At 40.7% G+C, this 25,531-nt stretch overlaps 1 pseudogene; it reads left to right on the top strand.

The window, feature by feature from the left end:
* Positions 1-22: 22 nt before the first annotated feature.
* Positions 23-24,502, top strand: LOC139312552 (vomeronasal type-2 receptor 26-like; annotated as a pseudogene).
* The last annotated feature ends 1,029 nt before the right edge of the window (positions 24,503-25,531 follow it).

The raw sequence follows: 25,531 nt of genomic DNA, 5'->3' as shown, positions 1-25,531 counted from the left end.
TATTTCTTTAAACAGCCTCTCCATGCTCTCCTCACGAGGCCAAGTGGTTCCAGGGTACAAATGTGAGCTGCAGGACACTCTGCTGTCTGTCATTGGTGATCTCAACTCCAAACTCTCAAGGCTGATGGCCTCCATCTTCAGCATCTTCAAGGTCCCACAGGTAAGAGAGCTCCCTTGGATACAATATGGATAAGGCAAAGATGAAAACACACACATAAGCCAAGAGGAAATTAAAAGTAGTTTGGGGGAAGCACATCATGAGCCTGTGACTCTTTGTTTATTCTTCATAAAAGGGTGGCCACCATTTTAGTAACATTTATTTCCTGCATCAGGTTGTTGGGTTCTTCTCTTGTCTTCTGACATATCACAATCAGTCAAGATGTGTAAGTGGTGGCTCTCCCTAAGAAGGGAAGGAGATGAAGCTTCCCACTGAGAGTGAGTCAGCCTGACTGGTGGAGCAAAAGCCACACAATGGTGACTCCTAAAGTTGCCCTAAGACTTTACTTTGTCTTTGAAAGATGAATCTCATTGTTTTTCAGCTCGGTGTTGGCTTTGAGTTCTCTCAGGGAGAGAGAAGAGTTTATCCTTCCTTCTTCCAGATTAATGCCAAGGAATCTCCTCAGTATGTGGGTTTAGTCCAGCTGCTCCTGTATTTCCAGTGGAACTGGGTTGGACTTTTCACCACTGAAGATGACAGGGGAGAACATTTCATCTCAACTCTGATGCCAATGCTTAAGGAGAAGGAGATCGGCCTGGCCTTCACTAAAAGGCTAAAATCACATGATTTTGAGATTATATTCAAAAAATTACTTCTCAATTTCCAGACTTGGTCAAAAACTGAAGTGATTATTCTCTTTGGAGACCCCAGTTGTACTTTCAGTGTACAGACAATTTTGTCTCTCCATAAAAAATTAAAGATAAAAACATTTCAGAATGTTTGGATCTTAACCTCCCATTGGAAACCTAGTGCGAGGGAATATAAAAACACCTTGCGATTTCTAAAGACTTTCCATGGAGTCTTGCATTTCAGGGACCACACCGGGGATGTCTCAGAATTCAAACATTTTCTTCTGTCTTTAGACCCCTTGAACCCACAAGGGGATGTATTTCTCCCTCTATGGTGGGAAAAGGTCTTTCGCTGCAAGATTCACCAACCAGGCAAGATCCTTCCAAAGGGGGAAAAACAATGTACAGGAAAGGAGAATCTGCAGAATCTGCCCAATTACATTTTTGAAACAAGCATGACAGCTGAAAGTTACAATATCTACAATGCCATTTTTGCTGTGGCACACACTTTACATGCAATGTATGGACCCAGAGCCCAGCCAACCATGATGAGGCTTGGAAAGAGGATCTCCAAAGTCCAGTCATGGCAGGTAATTTCTGTGGCTTCCTTAGAAAGGAAAACATATTAAAAGCATTTATTACAAATATATGAAATAAGAATAATGTTTTGTTGGAAGAGTTTGGGGGTGGGGGGAGAAGAGAAGTAAACCAAATGAGCTGTCCATAAGATCCATAGAAGAAAGACCTTCATAAAGTCCTGAAAGGCTTCAATGGTTGCCAGAGTTTCAGGAGCTAACCATGACAGGGAGTAGATGTCAGCTGAGACCAAAAGAACAATCTGGCTGTGTTTGAGTAAGAAGCTTCTAGAAGTCAGTAGAAGTCCTACTTGAGACAGTTGCATAACAACCTCCGTTTCCCTTACCATATAACCCAAATCCAACTTGTAGAAAGACACTCAATTCCTTTTACCCTTGGTTTATGTTTCTATCAGTTAACATCCTGTTTGACCCCACCCAATTTGTCCAGTTTTACATTTATTGTACTGCTCAGGTTGTAGTGTGAATGCAGCAAATCTTGGTTCACCTGAGCACATAAAGCAGGACTCAAAATAGTTTTAATGGGTTTTTTGTCTCAAACACATCAGACTTTTCTGCATTAATGGATAGACATTGAACTTCTCTGGACAGTGAAGAGAAAAAACAAGCCTTTCCTTTTCCTTGATGCCCATTTCATCAGACTTTGTTCTTGCTCTGTTGAATTCTCAGACAGAGAAAATCAAAGGAATTCTACTCTGTTCTCATACCAATTATTTAATTGTTGCTAAAGTGAATTTATCGGTTACAAGACCCCAGGACAAAGTAAATATTTAAAACTACATGTAATCAAGTATTACAGGAGGAAAACCATATACGACCCCGTAGACGACCCTCATTCTGTCAAAGATCTTGGAGCACTCATCTGAAATGTTCTAAGTGCCAGAGCTCACTGTAACAACATTGCCAAAAAAGCATTAAGAGTTGTTAATCTAATCTTGCAAAGCTTCATTTCTGGTAATATTATACTGCAAACTAGAACATACAAAACCTTTGCTAGGCCAATTCTTCAATACAGCTCATCTGCCTGGAATCCGCACTGTATTTCAGACATTAATACAATTGAGCGAGTCCAGAGATATTTCACGAGAAGAGAAGTCCTCCACTCCTCTGCTCACAACAGAATACCTTATGCTACCAGGCACGAAATCTTGGGATTAGACAATTTAGAACTACACCACCTTCAGTCTGACCTAAATGTAGTATACAAAATTATCTGCTACAATGTCCTACCTGTCAATGACTACTTCAGCTTCAACCACAATAATACACGAGCACATAATAGATACAAACTCAAGGTAAACTGCTCCAAACTCGATTGCAGAAAATACGACTTCAGCAACAGAGTGCTCAATGCCTGGAATGCAATACCTGACTCTGTGGTTACTTCCCCAAACCCCCAAAACTTTAACCTTAGATTTTCTACTGTTGACCTCACCCCATTCCCAAGACGTCTGTAAGTGGCGTGCATAAGCATCCCAACAAGCCTAATGTCCCTGTCCTAATATTCCTTTTTTTTTTAATCTTTTCATGTATCCAAATTCTGTTTATACTTTTACCTGTTATCTTATATATGATTGACAAATAAATAAATTTAATTAATTAATTAATTTAAAAAATATGATTAATTTTGGAATGTGGCACTAAAATCTTTCAGTGTACTTATTCTGATAAAGCTGGATTTGAAGAAACCATGATACAAAGGACCAAAGGAAAACCATTTGTAGTTTCAGAGTTAAATATTTGGTGTTACTGCAGATTCCTCAGTTCTCCACCAAGAGAACTCTTCTAGCTTTTCAGACATGAACTCATCTTCTCAAGATGGTCACCATGTTCTGATAGAAGCCATAACCGTAGCTCTAACCAAATACTCCTATTTCTGAAGGTCTCCTTTCTTTCAGATTCTTCCCTATTTGAGGAATATGCAGTTCAACAACAGTGATGGAGAGGAAGTCTCCTTCTCAGAAGATGGACTGGGATCTGCTCGTTACGATCTTCTCAACTGGGTTTTCCTCCCCAATCAATCTTTTCTCCCCAAGAAGGTTGGGCAAGTAAATCCTGAGGCTCCCCCAGGACAAGATTTCACCATTAAATCTGATGGAATCGTCTGGGGCACAAAGGTGAGCTGCAAGGAAATGTTGTAAATTGAAGGAAAGATTCATTCTCTTCTTGAGATGTACAACATCTTTCTAACTGGAAAAATAATCAATTGAGTCAGAAATCTTGGCAGTCATTTGGTGTAAAATCAGCTTTGCATGTAACACGTTTCATGCCTGATTTGTGTCATTCCACAAAGGGTTAGCCTTGGGAAAAATGCTTGAAATGCTGCAGGATGCAATTACAGCAAGCAACAGTGATTTCCATGGACCATTGATGCTCAGTAGTATCCTCATGGTTCTTTTTTTAGAAATGCTGTAGTTCAGTCACAAGCCTTCCTCTACAGGCTGAGATCCCAGTTCCAATCTCCAACATCTGATGGTAGGTTGGGAGTGCCAATGGCCTGAATCCCCCAGCAGCTGTTCCTGGTTTTTGATAGATGGTGGCAATCTATTTCCTAAGAAGAGAATCTGAAAATAGAAGTAGGAATAAAAAAGGGAAATAGGAAAAGAATGAATGAGGGAAAGAATGAATGCAGCAAGTTCATTGCTTAGGTAATTTCAAATATTTCTCTTTCAGACCATCCCCTTTGCCAGATGTGGCACAAAGAGGTGCCATGCAGGAGAGAGGAGAAGAGTTCCAGAGGGCGAGCAGGTTTGCTGCTACCAGTGTGAAGTTTGTCCAAAAGGGACCATTTCTAATCAGACAGGTAGAGCAAACTTGAAAAGTAGATCTTCCAAGATCAAAGAAGACATTCATTAAATCTATTTTCTTTATTGTGATCATTTTTGATATGATTGGCATGCACTCGTATTTTTCACTAGAACTTTTCAGTTGATGGATCTAAATTGTTCTGGCCACAGAAGTCGCCTTTCCTAATCCTCAGCAGTTCCATGCAGGATGGTCTTAGAGCAGAATTTATGAATCTCCAACTTTCATTTCAACTCCTCCTCTAATATCTAATTGTGAAACCCAAATTCTAATCTTTTCCTAAGGAAGTGGGGTTTTCAGTCCAAGCTTTAATTCTTATTACTTAGGACATGCTTCATCCATCTATACTTTCAAACTCTGAGGAAATAGACCTGCCAGAGAAAGAGGAGATATGTCTATCAGTGTCTCTCTGATAGTAAGTTTGAATGAACACTTTTGAAGCACAAAGCAGAGAGGTTAAGGCAAGGATAATGTACACATAAACAAAACAGCAACATTCCTGGATAACAGGTCTATTGATCTTCTGTGGGTTCCATTATAAAGTATGGGAAAAAACAGGCAGCGATCTCAAACTGAAAGCAAGATTACTCATGGAAGTGCATAGTGAATGGATAGCTGGAATTGAACTAATCCTCGTCACTGGCTCATCTATCCTAGAATTATAAATGCAGCATGATTTACTTGAATGAATGAATTCTTAAACAAAGATTCTTGATTTCAGATGCTGCTCACTGTGAACCCTGCCCAGAAGACCAATATCCCAACAAGGACAAGGACCAATGCATTGCCAAGAAGATCCACTTCCTTGCCTATCAAGACACCCTGGGATACACTTTAGTTTCTCTCACTCTTTTTCTCTCTGTGAGCACATCTGCAGTCCTGGTGATTTTCTATAAACATTATGATACACCAATTGTTAAAGCCAACAACAGAGAACTCACCTACATCCTGCTGGTCTCCCTCCTCCTCTGCTTTCTCTGCTCCTTCCTCTTCATTGGTGAACCAGGGAAGGTCACCTGTCTTATACGACAATCTGCCTTTGCCATTCTCTTTTCCCTTGCAGTTTCCTCTGTGTTGGCAAAAACTGTCATGGTGGTTCTGGCCTTCATGGCCACCAAGCCTGGAAACAGGTCAAGGAAACTCTTAGGAAAACCACTGACCAACTCTATTGTCTTAGCTTGTCCCCTGGTCCAGGCAGTCCTTTGTGCCACCTGGCTTGGAACCTCTCCTCCATTTCTCAACTTGGACTTCCACTCCTTGTTTGAAGAGACCATCTTAGAATGTAAGGAAGGTTCAGCTTTAATGTTTTACGGTGTCCTCTCTTACCTAGGACTTTTGGCCCTTGTCAGTTTCACAGTGGCATTTCTAGCTAGAAAATTGCCTGATAGTTTTAATGAAGCCAAGTTCATTACTTTTAGCATGCTGGTCTTTTGCAGTGTCTGGGTCTCCTTCCTCCCCACCTACCTGAGCACCAAAGGAAAGTCCATGGTGGCTGTGGAGATTTTCTCCATTTTGGCCTCCGGGGCTGCTCTCTTGGCCTGTATTTTTGTCCCCAAATGCTACATTATTCTGCTGAGGCCCGATCTGAATTGTAGAGAAAATATAGTAAGAAACAAGAATGTCTAACTAATGCCGGGATCTGCTTTTTATATTTATATTTCTCTTTGTGGCATGTTTAGAATATGATGTCATCAAAGAGTAATTTCTCCATTAAAAAATTCCTTATCAAATGCTGCAACTGGTTAGAATTTACCTGTGGTCAACAGCAATCACCCAGCCTTTTCTTTATCATTCCTTCAAAATATCCTCATGTTGTCCAGTGCCTAATGTTGATGGAAAACTAGTTATTAAAGATGTATTCATTATTTCAAGGAGGACATTTTCTCATTCCATTCTTTTTAATTTAATTATTTTTTAAAATAGTGTTTTAAAGAGTTGGAATCAGTGTTTTTAGGCCTATATGGTTGTTTCCTTAGACGTCTGAGGCTATATAGAGTTCTCTGCCAGTATTCAGTTCTTTTTAATAACATCTCCCTTTCCATAAAATGGCCTCTCATGTGGGAAATAGAAACAATGGAGGAATGTGTGCTAACAGGCCCATAAAATAGCAATTCTCTGGCTTTCAATAAGCTTTATCAACATTTCTATGGCAACGTAACTGATATCCTTTTTTATTAAGAGAATATTTCTCTGTTGAAGATAGTAACAGTAGAAGAGTGGCAACATAACTGATAGTTTGTTAATTATAAATAGGTATGATTACACCACCTTATGCATAAATCATTTTCTCCTTCTTTCTCAAATGTATAAATATGAGTGCAATCTTTGGTCTTCAAGAGTTCCTCCCACTATTCTCTGGAGAAAATTTACCCTGGGCACACTCTTAACAAGCAATACTGCTGTGAGAATTGATTATTGATTTTTGGTCCTGCATTTGGAGCCTGAAGGCTTAAGCAGTTGTAATAGCTACATAAACATGACAGATAGTGCTTGTTTAGCAACAATGATGAAATAGTAACTTTGCAACCAGAGACAATGACTGAACGATCCAAGGACAGAGGCATGGGAATAGAATGCAAAGGGCCACTAAACAAGCATCAAACTTTAGAACTATTACCAAAACAACTAATTTTAACCTTATTGGACACTAACAAGATGACATATGGGACATATGGGAGTAGGGGAAATCACATGGTTTATACAAGAATCTTCAGATCTGGCTTTGCTTACGCTGTAACCACTTGACTTTTAGTAAAAGTATATCCAACTCTACAAAGAGAGTCAAGGATTTTTCTTTCCTAAATGTCTAAGCTGGGACAGGCCTGACATTCTGTCCACCAGCAAGGCTAGCAAAGGCATTATGCAACCGGTGGTCCCAACTGGAGAGCCAAAGATGATGCTTCCTAAATTAAAGGCTCTGTCACTCCAGGAGTGATTGAATTTTTTTCCCTCCCAGATAGTTGTACAGAGAGCAGAGTCCTGCCCTGCATTGACAGCAGGCTACAGCTTGTGGGCCCCTCTTTGCAAACTGCACACCTCAGGCCATGGAATTGATCAGCAAACCGAAGTACTGGATTGGCTGCTGCATGGTGGGAACAGAAGCTGTCTGGCCCATGTGCTCACCCTTTGCATTGAACCAAAGTGGGGCAGCTCAAAGGGAGTCAAAAGGCAACCATGATCACTCCTGCCACAGCCTGGGGTATCCAGTTTGCAAAGAGGGGAGAGTCAACCATAGCAGCTAGGGAGGGGTGAATGCCATGGGTCAGGTGGGGTGAGGGGGCTGGGATGAAGTGGATGTAGCCAATTGTCCCAGACTACACATTGACAATGTTCACAGGTCTGTAAAGCATAAACAAATGATGTTCTTCATCAATGTTGGGACAGATTCGCTAAGCAAGCACTTCCAGCATGATTTTGGTAGCAGCCACCAGTGGCCACATTCAGTCGTGGTCCCTTGGAATATGGTGGCCGCTTCTGTCATTGCATCATGTGGCCTTGTGACAAAGTGATTCGTTCTGCTTCCCTCTGGCTATTTGTGCAGCATTGCAGAAAACTCTGGAGCTCCAGCGAAGGTGAAGTTTCAGGTGGGGTCAAAAACAGTGATTTCATTTATTTATTTTATTTTCTGAGTGCAGAACATCTTACAATAAAAGGAGAAAATGTGCTATTTAAAATTGGCCTATTGATCTAAATAAACCAAAAACCAAAAACTATACAATCAATATAAAAATTAAACACAGAAGGAGTTTATTTATTTATTTATTTATTAATCAAATTTCTATACCGCCCTACTCCCAAAGGACTCAGGGTGGTGAACAGCCAAAATAAAATACAGACAATAAAACCCTTATGGTTTTTAACCATAAGGTTAATACAGGTTTAAAACCCTTATGTGACATTATACAGGCCATCCTCGTTCAAAGTTACAAAGGCCCTGAAAAAAGTGACTTATGACTGTTTTTCACACTTATGACCATTGAAGCATTCCCATGGGCATGTGGTCAAAATTTGGGCCCTTGGCAACTGGCTCATATTTATGACGGTTGCAGTGTCCCGGGGTCCTCTTTTCTGACCTTCCAACAAGTCAGGTCAATGGGGAAGCCAGATTCATTTAACAACCATGTCATTAACAGGGGGGCATGGATCTAGTTCACAGGTGGTCACAACTACATCCCATGGACTCTGTCGACATCCTTGGGATCAGCCGGATCAAACTGTTCCTAAATTAGTGCAAAAGTCCTTTCCCCAGCCTTCTCCATAGGATCCACATCATGCTTGGCCTCCAACTGGGAAGAGATCCAAGCAATTTTATCAACCAGAATTCCTCTGTGAGTGTGAGAAAAAAAAAATCCCTCACAGTTGCTGTGCCTATTAATTGGCTTTGGCTTAGATAATTGAATAGGCCAATCAGAGTGCAGCTCCTGGTTTTGAATCTCCCGGGCTTTTTCTATGCCTTCCCTAACTGTCACTAACTGTCACTAACTGTCAGCATATAAGGAGCTGCTTGCCAGCAGGCTAACCCAGTTCGGGATCAGAGGCAGAGCTGAAGTCCCTAAAGCCTCTCCCTTCTGAGGAAGAAAGGCCCAAACTCCAATAGTACAGGGCGACTGTAGAAAGAGCTGACAAGATACTTAAGGAAGAGACTGACAACTGATATTCTCTTGAATAGGCTTTGTTTATTTTCGTAAATAAAACAGTTTAGTTTAAAAATCTTCGTGAGGCTCATTTATTTAATAGATTGTAAACATATAAAGTTACGGTCCACCATCTTTATAACATCCTGTGAGGCCTGAAGGAAAACCTACACATGACCTGTCAGATGTAAATGCCTTATTCTCTAATGTGTAAATAATGTATATATGGAACATCAGGGGTTAACTTATTCTTTGGACTTTAATGTATTCATAATTTACCACTCCCATTCCTGGCTCCACCCCTTGTATATATAAGGAGTCATCCTCCCCATTTTCCTTGCTTCTATCTTGAATATTCAGCGAATATAGAATGCCTATTATGATTAAAGAGAAATATATTTAAATCTCTAACTTCTATTATCTTTATTGAGTCTGATCCTGAAAATATTGCAACAAGCTGGTAGCAGAGGATGGTTTATTGACTCAATAAGTAATTAAAAATGTCCAAGAAAGATAGGCCCAACACCAGGGCCTACAGCAAAGAAATAGAAACTGATCAAGAGATGATCAACGAATCCACTAATGCGATTTCGAGAGAATCCGAAGAATACACCACTGAAGAAGAAGAACTGATGAGTGAAAACAACGACCAGGAAGAAATTGAGATAGAAAATAACGAACTCAGGTCAGAGATATTAAAGATACTAAAAAGCCAAAAGAATGATGAAAGCCTCATCGCGGACCTCCAGGAGATGCTGAGGAACAGCGGAGCAGCGAGAGAGAAAAACGTCATTAAAGAAAAACCCAAAGATCAAAAAACTGTGAGTGAAATGACTACTGAGAAAATAGTTGTAAAAAAGAAAAGATGTGACCTCGCGCGAAATTTTGAATGGCAGCCATCTTGGTTTCAACGAACTTCAAAAGAGAGTGAAGCAGAGCCAATCAAAACGCTCAGTTCAAAATTTCTGGCGCGAAAAACGCTATCAGACGAAGAAAGTGAAAAAGAAGTCTCAAACTCTTCAGATGAACCAAAATCAGAAAGTGAAGACGATTTAACAAAGTCTCAAGTAAAGTCAGCAATGAAAACGCTTTTTGCTGCTTTTGGGCCAAGATTGAAAATCTCCAAGACATCAACGAAGAAGCAAGAAATCAAACCGACAACTCAAGACCTGCACGCTCCCATCCTGACTTCGAAAACGACGACACCCGAGCCCAGAGAGCCATGCCGATTCCGTCCTACACCGCAGACAGAATCGAGTGCCAGCGCACACAAGAGGAAGAGAAGAACCGTCGCCATCACCAAAGCCCCAAAAACCGAGCCAGAGACCGACTCATCTGAAGAGGAGCGGATCGAGAGAGCTGAAATGGAGAGAACCTTCCACAACGGCGCCAAAGAAGAAATGAGCAACGCGCATGTGCAAAACTACGTAGACGGCCCCGAAAGACTTGAACTGGCCAGAGAACCGCGCAGACTCGTTACAAGCATCCCAATGCCGTTCTGTAATTTCCTGCACTTGAGAGACCACGGACTGCCTCAGGTTGTAAGTAATGGACAAAATAATGTGGGGAACTTACCCAGTGACTTCCCAAAACTTAGAGTTGATGGCATTAATTTACAAGAGTGGTACCAACAGCTTCAGGTTATTTTCATGAAAGAAAATTTACTATTCTTTATAACTAGTCCTCCAAGAAGACCTTGGACTTTAAAAATAGATTGTTTACATCATAGAGCATTTTTCATAATAATTTCTAGCGTGTCTCCTGCAATATATCATAGCATCAAACCAAACCTAACCGTATCAGAAATAATTCAATGCATGTTTAATCTATTTCACAGCGATAGCGTAGCCACAACCACAAGAATGTCTAAGGATTTCTTTTCTTCTAGAGTGAAACCAGGGGTTTCTATAAGTGAGCATTTGATAAATCTAAACAAAATAAGAGCTGAGCTGCAATTGAGGGGGGAAGTGATTTCAGATCAAACAATGAAAAGTGTTATTATCAATTCACTTGATCCATCATGGGATAGCTTTATGTCACACTTAGATACCATTAATTTGGGATATTTATCAATAGAAAGTCTATCTAACAAATTGATAGCAGAAGACAATTCAAGAAAAAATCGTTCCAGTAACCAAACAGAACACAAATCTTTTAGGAAAGTAGTCTTTCAAGATAAATATAATGAGGCCTTTAGATGCCACAATTGTGGATCCAGGGAACACAGTAGAAGAGACTGTCCCAAAGTCCCAAGGGAGAGACATAGGCCAGAATATAGGAGCAAATACAATTACAGACAATCTTCCACAGATAGACACAAATATAGAAGTCCACCAAATTACAGAGAAAGTAGAGGGGGTAGAGAAAATTCAAAAGAGAGAAAATCTGGGTCACTAAATGGGCTAAATAAACAAGACAGCACCAGAACACAACAAGATGAGAACAATAATTGGCTTATTGATTCTGGTGCAACAAATCACACCACTAACAACAAAAGTATATTAACTTCATTTACAGAAGATAAGTTTGTGATAAAGGTAGCTAATCAAGAAAAGGTTCAAGTATTAGGCAGAGGAAATGTGACCTTGCCTGGTTTAGGGAAAATAGAGGGGGTATTATTAATCCCAGAAATACCTCACAACATACTGAGTGCTATAAAACTCAGCAGAGAATCTGACATCAATATAGTTTTCTCAAAGGGGAAAGCAACTATAGAAAAGAACAAAACAAATGTAGGTACTGTGATGATAAAAGGGGGTCTACCCTATCTGATAACCAAAGAAAGATGGTTACATAACATTGATTCAAATATGGAAGATTGTATTGAAGCAGATGATGAAAATGTCAGTAACAGTGACAATGATGAATGTAAAATAACTCATGATAACAAAAATACACACAATGAGAAGAAACCAAAAATAGGTAAACCAATTCATGATGAGTGTGCTCACATCTTACATAGGAAGTTAGGACATGCAAGCTTTCCCGTAGTACAAAAAATGACTGAACACGCAGAAGGTGTCAAAATAAAAAATTGTGAAAATTATTTGGAATGCTCAGTATGTAAATCCACCAAACTAAAAACCAGTCCCAGACCAAAAAAATCTAACAGATCAACTAACAATATTTTTGATTTGGTACATATGGACTTAGTTGGTCCATTAACTCCATCAATTACCTATAGAAAACGTTACTTCCTAACAATAGTGGATGATTACAGTCGCTATGGTTTTGTTTACACATTAAAGCACAAGGATGAAACCTTTCAGAAATTTAAGGAATTCTACAAACGCATAGAAACACAGCATAATATCAGAATAAAACAAATTATGACAGATAGGGGATGTGAATTCATGTCTAAAGAATTCTCCCAATGGTTAAAGGATAGAGGGATGCTACATTTCACGTCCAATCCATTTTCTGCATTTCAAAATGGGATTGCAGAGAGAAAGAATTCCACACTACAAACCATGATTAGATGCACATTAGAGGATGCTGGTTTAGGCAAACAATTTTGGTCAGAAGCCTTACATTATTCAAATTACACTCAAAATAGAACATGGTCCAGTATTGTGAATAAGACACCATATGAGGTGATGTACAATAGAAAACCCAAATTAGCACACATGCACATATTTGGAGTTACTGCAGACGTACACATACCTAAACAATTGAGGAGAAAGGGAGAAAACGTATCCAGGAGATTAAGATTCATGGGATACGAAACTGGAACCAAAGGGTACAGATTCATTGATAATAATAACAAATTTATAGTATCCAGAACAGCTGTGTTCCATGAGCAGGCCAATTGGTCTAAATTGCACCTTAATGAAATATTTCCTAATAAAAGCAAAGATAATATATCTTGCGAGGAAGGAACAACAGAAAATCAAAATATTAACAAAAGTAAGAACAAAACCAAAACTTGGACAAATAGTCAGCATAAAATAAAGACAGACACATTAACAAAAAAGGAAGCCAGATATTTGCATGACAACCATAGCAAACCTGAAAGAAATATTAGAAACAATAGAAACCAAATACCAAATAAATACAAAGATTACATAATGCATATGGATGGAGAACAAATAACACCTAATACATATGAGGAAGTATTGAAACTTCCCCGTGAAGAAAGAGAAAAATGGGAACTAGCTATGGAAAAAGAGATGGAAAGTTTACAAGGATTAAATGTATTCACACCTGCGATCGCACCTAAGGATAAAACAATTATAGGTACCAGGTGGATTTATAAAATTAAGAATTTGGAAGGAGGTAATACCTTATACAAGGCCAGACTAGTTGCACAAGGTTATGCACAAAAATATCCAGAAGACTATACTGACACTTATTCACCAACAGTGAGAACAGAGAGCGTCAAAACAGCTCTTGTAGTAGCATCTGCACTCAATCTGGACGTGTTTCAATATGACATACAGACTGCATACTTACACGCAAAATTAGATAAGGAAATATATGTAAGAGCACCACACAGTCAATACACTAATAAGAACGAAATTTGGTTATTAAATAAGAGTCTGTACGGATTGAAGCAATCTGGCAAAAGATGGTACGATTGTTTGGTAAAAGTACTTAAGACCATGGATTTCAACGCCACCACTGCTGATAACTGTTTCTTTGTAAAAAAGAGTAATGATCATATTGAATTTGTATTAATTTATGTGGATGATATTTTATATATTGGAAAGCATAAAGAGAGCAGGGAAATCTTTGTAAATAAGTTAAACGAACATTTCTCATTGAAATCACTAGGTAGAGTGAATAAATACCTTGGTGTACAAATTAACAAAACTAAAAGGGGATTCAAACTTACTCAGAAAGATAAAATCATTGAACTCCTAAACAAATGTAACTTAAATAATGCCAAAACATGTGACACACCTATGCAAACTGATTTTCTTAGAAACACTGATGAATCTTCCCCTGAGTTTAAAGACAACACATTTTACAGATCAGTTATAGGTTCACTCCTTTATATATCTAATTGGACTAGGCCAGATATTGCATTACCTCTCAATTTATTGTCAAGATATGTTAGCAAACCAACCTTGTATCATTGGGAAGCTGTCAAAAGAATTTTAAGATATCTGAAAAGTACATTAGATTTTTGTTTAATATTGGAACCAAATAATGACAAAGAACCAAAAATTACTTGTTATGCTGATGCAGATTGGGCTGGTGATACATCATGCAGAAAGAGTACCTCTGGTTATGTTTTTCTATTGAACGATTGTCCAGTTTACTGGTATACTGGTAAACAAGAACTGGTAGCCACTTCTACCACAGAAGCGGAATATGTTTGCTTGTCTAAAGCTGCAAATAACCTTGTATGGTTCAATGATTTGATCACAGATGTTTGGAAGAAACCTACTTTACCATTTATTATGCATGAAGACAATAAAGCGGCCATTGAAATATCTAGATCCGATGCAATTGGACAAAGGTCCAGGCATATTGATATAAAATTTAAGCACGTGAGACAACTATCTCAAGACGGATTCATCAAAGCAATACATTGTGATACTTCTGAACAATTAGCTGATATATTAACAAAACCCTTACCTTCTAAACAACACAAATATTTAACTTCTAAATTATATGTATTATATTGTCCTGAATCTGAATGTAACTGGTGTTGTATAACGAACCGGCATTTAGAGGGGGATTTGTCAGATGTAAATGCCTTATTCTCTAATGTGTAAATAATGTATATATGGAACATCAGGGGTTAACTTATTCTTTGGACTTTAATGTATTCATAATTTACCACTCCCATTCCTGGCTCCACCCCTTGTATATATAAGGAGTCATCCTCCCCATTTTCCTTGCTTCTATCTTGAATATTCAGCGAATATAGAATGCCTATTATGATTAAAGAGAAATATATTTAAATCTCTAACTTCTATTATCTTTATTGAGTCTGATCCTGAAAATATTGCAACATGACCCTTACCCAGAAGGTTCCAGATCATCTTCGAAAAGGCCACGGGTGTCACTCAGTGTTATAAGAAGTGCAAAAAGAATGCAGAAATTTTGACATTTTGAGGCTTGTAGTGCCATGAGGTGGGCCTTAATAGAAGCTCTAGCTCAGATATGTCAAACACAAGGCCCCTCCCACCCCAGTCCACACACAGGAGGGGACGAGTGCATAGGGTCCAACAGCGTCTGGCAGTAGTCACAGCCCATGCTGGGCAGGTGGGTCCAAGCACTGGGAATGCTAGGCCGGCCCTCCAAGCAAAAGGGGGAGGCAGAGCCGTGGGGGGCGGCACGTGATCAGGCCTGCTGAATGCACCAGGTGGCTGCCCACTCACTCACCCACTCTGTCCCACCATTTGTTTTTGCTTGCCCACGGCCATCCCAGCTGGAACAGGGCAGGCAGATGCATGGCCCCCTTGCAGAACAAACCTCGTGCCTTCCCCCAGGCATCTGCTTCCACCTGCTCCTATTGCTGCCACCATGAGGCTCAGCCTGTGCTGTCCAAACCTCTTCCTCCAGCTCCACCAGAAATGTGGGATGAGCCTCCCACCCACTTCCCCACCCACAATGGCCCCAGTATATGGGAAAGGCAGGGAGTCCCATCTCCAAGAGGTAGCCAGGACTCCCCTTCCTACTCTGCCTTGCCTGAGCCCAGCCCCAGAGCTGACCTACATACCCTACACCAGCGTACATTGGGACCCCTCAGACATACCACACAGCCTCACCCCCTGCCTCGCCTTCAAGCAGTGGCACCAGCAGTAGCAGAGCCCTCCAGCAGGAGCCCCACTGTCCCTCAGCCCCTCCCCACAGTCCAGGAAGCCCAGACTGGGCAAGGAGAGAGAGCCTGGAGCAGGAGGCAAGTGAGCCCAGGCAGCCCCTCAGGGAAGTGGGGCAGGGCTGTGGAGTCCTGGTGCCCTGGGAGCTCAAAGGTCAGATGACTCATGCTGCCACCTGTACCCCCACATGGCCCAAGAGGGTCAGTGAGTCTCCTCTGGTGGATCAGCCTGGTCCCACCCCCCAACATGAGGGACATCTAGCTCGCCATGTCCACCCTGTCCACACCCACCCATCCACCCACAACCACACAGCCATGCCGCACCCAGCTCCCCTAAGGGCAACAAAAATCCTGATCTGGCCCTCAATGAAATGAAGTTTGACACCCCTGCTCCAGCTCATGTTCAGTCAGCTTCATCTGTCATGTTCCTTCAGCAGAGCTCTGGGTGTCCTTGATCCTTTTCAGGTCCGTCAATTGAATCATGGGGCATGTTGGGGACAATGGTCCAAGAGAGGTTGCATGTGTTTGATCCCATCCAAGACCTCAGTAGCTTTCTTATTCCAGGCAGTGGCCAAGGCCTCAGAGGGATCACACAGCAGAGCCTGGGGTATAATCCTCAGTTCCCTTTGGAATCCCATTAGACACAAAGAGTGGACTGGTCGAAGAGATCCAGCCTCCCTGCAGAGAGGGGTAGCAGAAAAGAATCTCAAAGTTATCAGGCCATGATCTGGCCAGGACAAAGGGGACCAGGATAGCTCCTCCCCAGATCCCATTGGAAGTGGTCTGTTTTGAATTGAGCCAAGAAGGATGGTGGCCATATTGAAATGCCTCTAAGGATTGCTCTAGAGATGGCAAATTGACATATCTCAAGACCTTAAGTCTAGGGAACCCCACAGTCAACCATGAAATGCCCTCCAGAGCCCCAGATATTGAGGTTGCTCTGCAGCAGGAAGGTTGGTACAGTGGCAATGATCCCAACTGGTCCTGTGACTGAATCTTCTAGAAAAGAATTTCAGACCTGGTAATTTGGGGAGCAGCACCCCAAAAGACCAAAAGAGACACCCGGATGACAATTCCTACCCTTAGCATACAGCAACAGAAATTTTCAAATCTTGCCAAAAAATTGCAGTTAATATCCTGAGATTCTTCCTCAAATTCCATTTATGCCTTGTGCCACTATTCCCAAGTAGCATTCCTATTATCTTCTCTGCAGGGGTCACTTTCACATAGGTCAACAACACAACTTTTCCATGACTCCATCTGCTCTGTGAATTACAAGAGACACAAACATGTTTTCCATTCTCCTGCATGAAGAGCAGCTGTTGCTAAAAGGATAGGATAATGGCTCTTCCCTGCAATTATCAGAAGAACAGATACATGCTTCATCTATCCCCTGTGGATTTCTAGGCACAAAAATCTTCCAAGATAAAATTTGCTTTAAAAATATCTCTGAATTCACCAGATGGGGTGGGCAGATCGTGTCACCTTAGCCAGCCTTGCAAAGAGCTCACTCCTGGGTTGGAAGAGACTCACATGCCTTTGTTTCCTCTATGGTCACAGCCTAAACACAGGTAAGAGAAAGCATAGTTGCTATAAATTTGTCCTGGGGACATCCAGGAGGCACAGGTGGTGTCTGATCTGCTAAAAGTCCAGTGAGATTTCAGGAGAAACCTTCAAATCAGTTTCTGCATAAACCTTGATTTCTCTTCTAGGAGGGAAGGAGATGAGACTGACAGTCATGCTACTGCTGTTGCTGATGCTTTTCTGGCTCCTGGCTCCAACTACAGCAAAGAGTCTGAAAACCATCTGTGTTTTCAGGGGTTATATCGACTTAAAGGAAAGCTACTATAGGCCTGGTGATCTCATTATTGGTGGGAATTTGCCCTTGGGAACCATTGTAATGTCTGTTCTCCCAGCCTTTGATACAATGAATTTTCCTATAGATAGTGCGTAAGTTTCAACTGGAGGAGAAATATGCAGATAATTGTTTTCTTTGCTTTAAATTCAGGAAATTTTTTCAGAAATACTTCTAGAGTCTGTACTGTCTTGATGCAGTGCACATTTTATGCTTTTCTCAATAAAATAGCAAGCTGTTGAAATATGCTGGAATTCTCAATCTCTTCATCAAGAAGATGATAAACAACAAAAATGAAGAGGGAAGCTGTGCTGGCCTAGTGAAGAAGTTGAATTATAATATTAATCTCACCAGTAACTTCTGGTAGAAAATTCAAATAAAAGTTCAGCACTCTTCATGTGTCCAGGATACAAAAATCCCTCTCAGTGTTGGAATCAGCATTACTCATGAATAATAGCCTTCAGTAAACCTGTGAGGTGACCCCCACTGTAGTCCTGTGCTCAGCAATCCTTACCACACCTGAAGAAGCTGCTCCAAGAGAGACCTGAAAGAATTACATTGAAATGGGAGCAGTTGGAAAGGATTTCAGCTACCGAAGCAAAGTGAATATGGCAGGGATGATAGAGAGTATAAAACAGTCCATGATATTGATGGAAAGGCTTGTCTCCTTTCTCACAAAGTCATCCAAGTTTAGCCAAGGGAAATCCAAACCCAGTAAAATTTGGGAGTTTCTGCTCCCAGAATTCCCCCCAAACAGTGGGGAATTCCCCACAAATAGTGAAGCAAATTCTACAGCCATGTACAAGCTTTCCTGTAATGTTCTCCAATATTTTTCTCACTACAGTCTTATACCCAGTAACTACCAGCAGTCCCTTGCATTGATGTTTGCTGTCTCCCAGATCAATAAGGATTTTCTTCTGCTCCCCAACATCACCCTTGGCTTCCACATCTATGGCCACTTCCAGAGGGAGAGGTCTATCTCCTTAAACAGCCTCTCCATGCTCTCCTCACGAGGCCAACTGGTTCCAGGGTACAATTGCGACATGAAGGACACTCTGTTCTCCATCATTGGTGGTCTCAGTGCCAAATCCTCGAGGCAGATGGCCTCCATCTTCAGCATCTTTAAGGTGCCACAGGTAAGGGAGCTCTCTTGGACACAGTATGGAGTAGACAAACTCTCAACTTTCCAATCCACATCTATGTGAACGCTGAAACAATCAAAGCCAGTTCACTGTGTTTGGATGATCAGTGTTTGGTTTAATTCACTATACACGGGAATCAGGAAAAGACGAGAATGCTCCATACAAAGTCGGCGCTGAGAGCAAACACCTCTCAGCACAATTTAAACAAGCCGCGCCGCCTGCACCCCACCCTCGTAATGCGTCTCAGGTGTTTGGCAGCCACTTCCTGCTCACTCTAACCAGGATATGGGATCATGACGTTCCCGAAGCTACAATGATGTTGATTCATCGGCCACATATCCCCTCATCTCGCTTCCATTCTACCATCCCCAGTAGTCCATTAGTGCCTCCACCACAACCGAAACCTAGCCACCCGGTGCACATCCCCTCCTGGAATCATTGCAGGAGCGTTGTGTGTGTGAACGTTCTTGTGACAAGCCATGGCTGGGCTTGACATAAACATCAGAAGCATACTCAGAAGTGAAAGAGGTAGTTTTTTCTGGGAGGGGGCATATAACAAAGATGTGACATCAAAATGTGTTGCTGGGAGATCTTCCTAAAAAGGGAAGGAGATTAAGCTTGCCACTCAAAATGAGACAACCTGACTGCTGGGGCCACAAACCACACAATGGTGACCCCTAAATATCTAACTTTACTTTGTTTTTGAAAAAAGAATCTCTTTTTCTCCAGCTCGGTGTTGGCTTTGGGTTCTCTCAGGGAGAGAGAAGAGTTTATCCTTCCTTCTTCCAGATTAATCCCAAGGAATCTCCTCAGTATGTGGGTTTAGTGCAGCTGCTCCTGTATTTCCAGTGGAACTGGGTTGGTCTTATGGCCCCTGAAGATGACAGGGGAGAACATTTCATTTCAATTCTGATGCCAATGCTCCAGGAGAAGGAGATCTGCCTGGCCTTCACTGAAAGGTTGAAATTAGATAATATTCAGATTATAATGGAAAAATTACTTCTCAATTTAAAGACTTGGTCAAAAACTGAAGTGATTATTCTGTTTGGAGACTTCGATTGTACTATTGGTGTACAGGCATTTTTGTCTGTCCAGGAAAAATTGATCAAGACAACATTGCAGAATGTTTGGATCTTAACCTCCCATTGGAAACTTAGTTTGCATGAATCTGAAGACACCTTGCTATTTCTAAAGCCTTTCCATGGAGTCTTGCATTTCAGGGACCACACCGGGGATATCTCAGAATTCAATCATTTTGTTCTGTCTTTAGACCCCTTGAACCCACAAGGGGATGTATTTCTCCCTCCGTGGTGGGAAATAGTCTTTGGCTGCAAGATTCACCAGCCAGGCAAGATCCTTCCAAAGAGGGAAAAACAATGTACAGGAAAGGAGAATCTGAAGAATCTGCCAAATTACATTTTTGAAACAAGCATGACAGGTGAAAGTTACAATATCTACAATGCCATTTTTGCTGTGGCACACACTTTACATGCAATGTATGGACCCAGAGCCCAACCAAACATTATGAGGCATGGAAAGAGGATCTCCAATGTCCAGTCATGGCAGGTAATTTCTGTGGCTTCCTTGGAAAGGAAAATGTATTAAAAGCAATTATTAGAAAGAGATGAAATAAGAATAATGTTTTGTTGGAAGAGTTTGCGGGGGTGGGGGAAGAAGAGAAGTAAACCAAATGAGCTGTCCATAAGATCCATAAAGTCCTGAAAGGCTTCAATGGTTGCCAGAGTTTTAGGAGGTAACCATGACAGGGAGTAGATGTCAGCTGAGAGCAAAAGAACAATCTGGCTGTGTTTGAGAAAGAAGCTTCCAGAAGTCAGTAGAAGTCCTACTTGAGACAGTTGCAGAACAACCTCCGTTTCCCTCAGCATATAACCCAAATCCAACTTGTAGAAAGACACTCAATTCCTCTTACCCCTGGTTTATGTTTCTATCATTTAACATCCTGTTTGACCCCACCCAATTTGTCCAGTTTTACATTTATCGTACTGCTCAGGTTGTAGTGTGAATGCAGCAAATCTTGGTTCACCTGAGCACATAAAGCAGGACTCAAAATAGTCTTAATGGGTTGTTTGTCTCAAACGCATCAGACTTTTCTGCATTAATGGATAGACGTTGAACTTCTCTGAACAGTGAAGAGAAAAACCAGGGCAAGCCTTTCCTTTTCCTTGATGTCCATTTCATCAGACATTGTTCTTGCTCTGTTCAATTCTCAGGCAGAGACAATCAGAGGAATTGTACTCTGTTCTCATACAAATTATTTAATTGTTGCTAAAGTGAATTTATCGGTTACAAGACCCCAGGACAAAGTAAATATTTAAAACTACATGTAATCAAGTATTACAGGAGGAAAACCATATACGACCTCGTAGACGACCCTCACTCTGTCAAGGATGTTGGAGTACTCATCTCAAATGATCTAAGTGCCAGAGCTCACTGCAACAACATTGCCACAAAAGCATTAAGAGTTATTAATCTAATCTTGCAAAGCTTCATTTCTGGTAATATTATATTGCAAACTAGGACATACAAAACCTTTGCTAGACCAATTCTTGAATACAGCTCATCTGCCTTGACTCTGCACTGTGTTTCAGACATTAATACAATTTAGCAAGTCCACAGATATTTCACGAGAAGAGTCCTCCACTCCTCTGCTCACAACAGAATACCTTATGCTACCAGGCTCGAAATCTTGGGATTAGACAATTTAGAACTACACCGCCTTCAGTCTGACCTAAGTGTAGTATACAAAATTATCTGCTACAATGTCTTACCTGTCAATGACTACTTCAGCTTCAACCACAATAATACACGAGGACACAATAGATACAAACTCAAGGTAAACCGCTCCAAACTGTATTGCAGAAAATACGACTTCAGCAACAGAGTGCTGACTCTGTGGTTACTTCCCCAAACCCCCAAAACTTTAACCTTAGATTTTCTACTGTTGACCTCACCCCATTCCCAAGACGTCTGTAAGTGGCGTGCATAAGCATACCAACAAGCCTAATGTCCCTGTCCTAATATTCCTTTTTTTTTAATCTTTTCATGTATCCAAATTCTGTTTATACTTTTACCTGTTATCTTATATATGATTGACAAATAAATAAATTTAATTAATTAATTAATTAAAAAATATGATTAATTTTGGAATGTGGCACTAAAATCTTTCAGTGTACTTATTCTGATAAAGCTGGATTTGAAGAAACCATGATACAAAGGACCAAAGGAAAACCATTTGTAGTTTCAGAGTTAAATATTTGGTCTTACTGCAGATTGCTCAGTTCTCCACCAAGAGAACTCCTCTAGCTTTTCAGACATGAACTCATCTTCTCAAGATGGTCACCATGTTCTGACAGAAGCCATAACCATAGCTCTAGCCCAAATACTCCTATTTCTGAAGGTCTCCTTTCTTTCAGATTCTTCCCTATTTGAGGAATGTGCAGTTCAACAACAGTGCTGGAGATGAAGTCTCCTTCTCGGAAGATGGACTGGGATCTGCTCGTTATGATCTTCTTAACTGGGTTTTCCTCCCCAATCAATCTTTTCTCCCCAAGAAGGTTGGGCAAGTAAATCCTGAGGCTCCCCCAGGACAAGATTTCACATTAAATCTGATGGAATCGTCTGGGGCACAAAGGTGAGCTGCAAGGAAATGTTGTAAATTGAAGGAAAGATTCATTCTCTTCTTGAGATGTACAACATCTTTCTAACTGGAAAAATAATCAATTGAGTCAGAAATCTTGGCAGTCATTTGGTGTAAAATCAGCTTTGCATGTAACACATTTGATGCCTGATTTGTGTCATTCCACAAAGGGTTAGCCTTTGGAACAATGCTTGAAATGCTGCAGGATGCAATTACAGCAAGCAACAGTGATTTCCATGGACCATTGATGCTCAGTAGTATCCTCATGGTTCTTTTTTTAGAAATGCTGTAGTTCAGTCACAAGCCTTCCTCTACAGGCTGAGATCCCAGTTCCAATCTCCAACATCTGATGGTAGGTTGGGAGTGCCAATGGCCTGAATCCCCCAGCAGCTGTTCCTGGTTTTTGATAGATGGTGGCAATCTATTTCCTAAGAAGAGAATCTGAAAATAGAAGTAGGAATAAAAAAGGGAAATAGGAATGAGGGAAAGAATGAATGCAGCAAGTTCATTGCTTAGGTAATTTGAAATATTTCTCTTTCAGACCATCCCCTTTGCCAGATGTGGCAGAAAGAGGTGCCATGCAGGAGAGAGGAGAAGAGTTCCAGAGGGCAAGCCAGTTTGCTGCTACCAGTGTGACCCTTGTCCAGAAGGGACCATTTCTAATCAGACAGGTAGAGCAAACTTCAAAAGTAGATCTTCCAAGATCAAAGAAGACATTCATTAAATCTATTTTCTTTATTGTGATCATTTTTGATATGATTGGCATGCACTCATATTTTTCACTAGAACTTTTCAGTTGATGGATCTAAATTGCCCTGGCCACAGAAGTCGCCTTTCCCAATCCTCAGCAGTTCCATGCAGGATAGTTTTAGGGCAGAATTTATGAATCTCCAAAATGCATTTCAACTCCTCCTGTAATATCTGATTGTGAAACCCAAATTCTAATCGTTTCCTGAGGAAGTGGGGTTTTCAGTCCAAGCTTTAATTCTTATTACTTAGGGCATGCTTCATCCATCTATACTATCAAACTCTGAGGAAATAGACCTGCCAGAGAAAGAGGAGATATATCTATCAGTATCTCTTTGATAGAGTAGGAGCGATCAAGTAAGTTTGAATGAACACTTTTGAAGCACAAAGCAGAGAGGTTAAGGCAAGGATAATGTACACATAAACAAAACAGCAACATTCCCTGGATAACAGGTCTATCGATCTTCTGTGTGTTCCATTATAAAGAAGGGGAGAAAACAGGCAGCAATCTCAAACTGAAAGCCACATTACTCGTAGAATTGCATAGTGAATGGATAGCTAGAACTGAACTAATCCTCGTCACTGGCTAATCTATCCTAGAACCATTATAAATGCAGCATGATTTCCTTGAATGAATGAATTCTTAAACAAAGATTCTTGATTTCAGATGCTGCTCACTGTGAACCCTGCCCAGAAGACCAATATCCCAACAAGGACAAGGACCAATGCATTGCCAAGAAGATCCACTTTCTTGCCTATCAAGACACCCTGGGATACACTTTAGTTTCTCTCACTCTTTTTCTCTCTGTGAGCACATCTGCAGTCCTGGTGATTTTCTATAAACATCATGATACACCAATTGTTAAAGCCAACAACAGAGAACTCACCTACATCCTGCTGGTCTCCCTCCTACTCTGCTTTCTCTGCTCCTTCCTCTTCATTGGTCAACCAGGGAAGGTCACCTGTCTTTGCCATTCTCTTTTCCCTTGCAGTTTCCTCTGTGTTGGCAAAAACTGTTATGGTGGTTCTGGCCTTCATGGCCACCAAGCCAGGGAACAGGTCAAGGAAACTCTTAGGAAAACCACTGACTAACTCTATTGTCTTAGCTTGTCCCCTGGTCCAAACAGTACTTTGTGCCACCTGGCTTGGAACCTCTCCTCCATTTCTCAACTTGGACTTCCACTCCTTGTTTGGAGAGACCATCTTAGAATGTAAGGAAGGTTCAGCTTTAATGTTTTACATGGTCCTCATTTATCTAGCTTTTTTGGCCCTTGTCAGTTTCACAGTAGCATTTCTAGCTAGGAAATTGCCTGATAGTTTTAATGAAGCCAAGTTCATTACTTTTAGCATGCTGGTCTTTTGCAGTGTCTGGGTCTCCTTCCTCCCCACCTACCTGAGCACCAAAGGAAAATCCATGGTGGCTGTGGAGATCTTCTCCATTTTGGCCTCTGGGGCTGCTCTCTTGGCCTGTATTTTTGTCCCCAAATGCTACATTATTCTGCTGAGGCCCGATCTGAATTGTAGAGAAAATATAGTAAGAAACAAGAATGTCTAACTAATGCTGGGATCTGCTTTTTATATTTATATTTCTCTTTGTGGCATGTTTAGAATATGATGATTTCTAAAAAAAAAAATAATGTCTTCAAAGAGGAATTTCTCCATTAAAAAAATCCTTATCAAATGCCACAATTGGTTTGAATTTACCTGTGGTCAACAGCAATCACCCAGCCTTTTGTTTATCATGCCTTCAAAATATCCTCGTGTTGTCCAGTGCCTAATGTTGATGCAAAACTGGTTATTAAAGATGTATTCATTATTTCAAGGAGGACATTTTCTCATTCCATTCTTTTTAATTTAATTATTCTTTAAAATAGTGTTTTAAAGAGTTGGAATCAGTGCTTTTAGGCCTATATGGTTGTTTCCTTAGACATCTGAGGCTATATAGAGTTCTCTACCAGTATTCAGTTATTTTAAATAATAACTCCCTTTCCATAAAATGGCCTCTCATGTGGGAAATAGAAACAATGGAGGAATGTGTGCTAACTGGCCCATAAAATAGCAATTCTCTGGCTTTCAATAAGCTTTATCAACATTTCTATGGCAACGTAACTGATATCCTTTTTTATTAAGAGAATATTTCTCTGTTGAAGATAATAACAGTAGAAGAGTGGCAACATAATTGATAGTTTGTTAATTATGAATAGGTATGATTATACCACCTTATGCATAAATCATTTTCTCCTTCTTTCTCAAATGTATAAATATGAGTGCAATCTTTGGTCTTCAAGAGTTCCTCCCACTATTCTCTGGAGAAAATTTACCCTGGGCACACTCTTAGCAAGCAATACTGCTGTGAGAATTGATTATTGATTTTTGGTCCTGCATTTGGAGCCTGAAGGCTTAAGCAGTTGTAATAGCTACATAAACATGACAGATAGTGCTTGTTTAGTAACAATGATGAAATAGTAACTTTGCAACCAGAGGCAATGACTGAACGATCCAAGGACAGAGGCATGGGAATAGAAGGCAAAGGGCC

Source organism: Pituophis catenifer, unplaced genomic scaffold (assembly GCF_029215685.1).
Source record: "Pituophis catenifer annectens isolate HBS135680 unplaced genomic scaffold, rPitCat1.0.hap2 SCAF_1, whole genome shotgun sequence".
NCBI lineage: Eukaryota > Metazoa > Chordata > Lepidosauria > Squamata > Colubridae > Pituophis > Pituophis catenifer.
Note: the sequence above shows the minus strand (reverse complement) of the source record. Positions and strands in the feature narration are given on the sequence as shown.